We start from the raw sequence: 3,137 nt of genomic DNA, 5'->3' as shown, positions 1-3,137 counted from the left end.
AATCGCATGAGATAAAATATGAAATCGAAATTGGAACGCTCATTTCCATAATAATCTCACAAATATTTGAATAACCATATGGAAAATAATTCAAACTTAATATAAGTAGTGAAATCGAATTGAAAATCGAGTGTTCATGTACCACTATGACTTTTCGTATTTCCAATTCAAACCATAAGAATAAATGAATATATACAAATAAAATATTCGGATATAATCATAATTGTAAAATAAAATATAAACTAGAATTTAGACCCTGAGCAGCGTTGCGCAGGGGTTGTTAAGTTTTAGTAGACATTTGTGGTTATAAGTTATAACATCATGTAATGTTGGCTACACATACTTATTAGCTATACTTTACAAAAGATAATTTTAGCACAAACAAACTAATGCAGATAGTGTTGGTACAAAAGTGTTTGTAGAGCAGCGGGTGAGCCTATGTTTGTGCAGTCCAAAAGGAGTGTTTATTGCTGCTTGTTTGATACTCTCAAAAGAGACTGTTGCTGCTTATTAGATACTTCAAAAGGGTTGTTTTTTGCTGCTGCACTATCAAGAGGGTTGCTGCTTCTGCATTACGCTTTAGTGGAATTTGGGTTGTTTGGTTGTACCTGCAACAACCTGCATACCATTTCGATGAGTTAGAAGTCAAAAATTCAGCCTCAACATGAACATTCCTCATATTAGGACAAAAACAACAAACATAAACAAATGCATCAAACAACTCAAAGAAGAAACATAAATTCAAACATTTATAATAAAAACCTGAACTCTTGTTAAGTGAACCCAACATGAAGCAAATCAAAATTCGATTAAACAACCAACATATCTAGACCCGATAAAACACACCAAACATATCCGATTCTTCAAATTTGAAAACGCAAGGCAACTAATTTTTGCTTTTTGTAACATACTCATTTCAATTTGAGTCTGTTTTGGTCGAACCAGTTTGACCCGAACCAAACTGATATCATTCTTTTGAAAATGCAAGGCAACTATTTTTTCTTTTTCCAAAATAACTCATTTCAATTTGAGTCTATTTTGGCCGAACCAATTTGACCCTACCAAACTGATACCTTCTTCTAAAACAACCCGTTTTTACATGTTACCAACCGACCAGACCGTTTTGCAGGTGATTAATATTTTCGTCTAATAGTATTACCTTCTCAATGTTGTCTATCTTAACTCCCTTGACTTCAGAGACTGGATGAGCAATACACCATTTCATCTGCTTCATATTTGGCCTAAAATCCACCCAAGTGTCATTACTCATTAGCACTTCAAAATTTAATTAAAAAAAACATTTTTAGATAAAAGGTGGTTAGGTACCCAAATGAGTTGTTGAGGCTCTTCGTAGTAGCAGTTAAAACTTTGCTTCCTTCATATTTCTTATTAAACTCGTCCTTGACACGGTCCAAGAACGCCATGGGAATCTAACGTCATAAATCACATACGCAAGGCACCGCAAGTTGTTTAAAAAATATTCCACGTGCTACAATAATTCGTTGTTAACATAATGTAAGTTCATGAAAACACCGTCGCGAGTTAGAAACAGATGGAACAACACACTGATTGCAATTTGGGGTTTCACGGCCACCAGAACACCACCGCTTCCAAACAGAAACCCGACAACAGCAGGGCAACCACCTCGCCACCCTTTTCCGGTCGGTTCCTAACACCGCCACACCGGACCCATCTTTCCAACAGCTTACTCAGAGAGGTTAGTTTTTTCAATTACAATTGAACTTTTATTAGAATCTAACGCTACAATTAATACTATTGTTAATTTAGCTATTATATTTAAACTGGTAAATATGCAGTTTCTATTATAGTTTCAGTATGTGTATATTATTCTTTCAGCATATGTATGCTTATTAATTTTTTGTTTGCACATTTCCTTTTAAGCGTTGTTGTCTGTAAAAATTGAACCCAAGAAACCCCCCCCCCCCCCTAGTGTTGTTTTAACCGTAATCGATTCTGAGGCAAATTCACCCAAACTGAAGAATGAAAATTTGAAAATGACAATACCTTTACGAAGGCCTTTAAAAAGGCTGCCATCATCTCTAAAACAGATGTTCCTCGACCGGCTCCCACGTTCTAGACCTCACAACCCAAAATACATAGTAACTGTAGCAAGAAACTTTTGTTGTCTGTTCAACACTTCAAATTCCCCAAACAAAAGCCTCAATTAGACACTTTGGATTTAAATAAAATCCATGAACCCTAGAAACTTAGTTGCACGCCACTAACTACCAGTGCCATCTCCACAACCGCCAATCAACTACTTTTCTGGTGAACCCTCAAGTCAACAAAACTTGTTGCATTAGTAACAATCAAGCATTGTTAAGACATAGTCACACACAGATAAGTCATCATCATAGCCTTCAATATCCACAACTTTTAAGGCCCCTCCAACTCTCAAATAATAATAATAGTAATAGTAATAATAGCGGAAAACCAAATCAAAGCATAAAAAAATGTTCATAAAAAAGTAATGAACTCGTCTCAAAACAGTTATTAAAATACACATTCTATGCTTAAACAGAATCATGAAAATCCAAGGAACTTCCTAGAAACAAAATCGATTCGGAAAAGAGGCTCAGATAATCAAGTATCATCACAACCTTAAGCCCCTGATATCATCACTGTCGCCTAGGGTTCCTATACATAACCCAACAACATCACAAACCACCAGTGCTCGAAAGTCGTGCTACGGGTTCCTAAATTGAACCCAGCAACGGTAATATGATAATGTAGTAATTGTTCAACAATTAGATGAAGCAGACACAAATCCCCCCGTTTGATGACACAGCTGGAAAGCCGCTGGTAACGGTTTCAGTTAAATAACTACAACTTTCAATCATCAACAATATTCAACCGCAGGGATGTTGGCTCCAATGATATATCAATAGCCATAAAGTCACAAATAAATGTCAATAACCTCCAAATAGATTGCTTTCTGAAACACTAAAAGATGAGTGACCAGAACACCGCCGATACCTAGGGTTTACAAATAGAACCTGGCGCCAATAAAACACCAGATAAAACAACCGTATATCTGCCGCCACCAAAGAAACCCGGCAACAACAGGTGGGGTTGAAGCAGTAGAAGAGAGAGACAATCGTGGCAGTGGAATCGAT

At 36.5% G+C, this 3,137-nt stretch overlaps 1 long non-coding RNA gene across 1 annotated transcript; it reads right to left on the bottom strand.

Annotated features, from left to right (window-relative positions):
- Positions 1-302: 302 nt before the first annotated feature.
- On the bottom strand, positions 303-1,619 carry LOC143623780 (uncharacterized). Its single transcript, XR_013151960.1, has 3 exons — positions 1,327-1,619; positions 1,160-1,241; positions 303-618 (listed from the first exon to the last, which is right to left on the bottom strand). It is a non-coding gene; the product is annotated as an uncharacterized LOC143623780 (long non-coding RNA).
- Between the last annotated feature and the right edge of the window lie 1,518 nt (positions 1,620-3,137).

Source organism: Bidens hawaiensis, unplaced genomic scaffold (assembly GCF_021521415.1).
Source record: "Bidens hawaiensis isolate Kalapana, Puna unplaced genomic scaffold, B.hawaiensis_p1.1 tig00003540_1, whole genome shotgun sequence".
Lineage (NCBI taxonomy): Eukaryota > Viridiplantae > Streptophyta > Magnoliopsida > Asterales > Asteraceae > Bidens > Bidens hawaiensis.
Note: the sequence above shows the minus strand (reverse complement) of the source record. Positions and strands in the feature narration are given on the sequence as shown.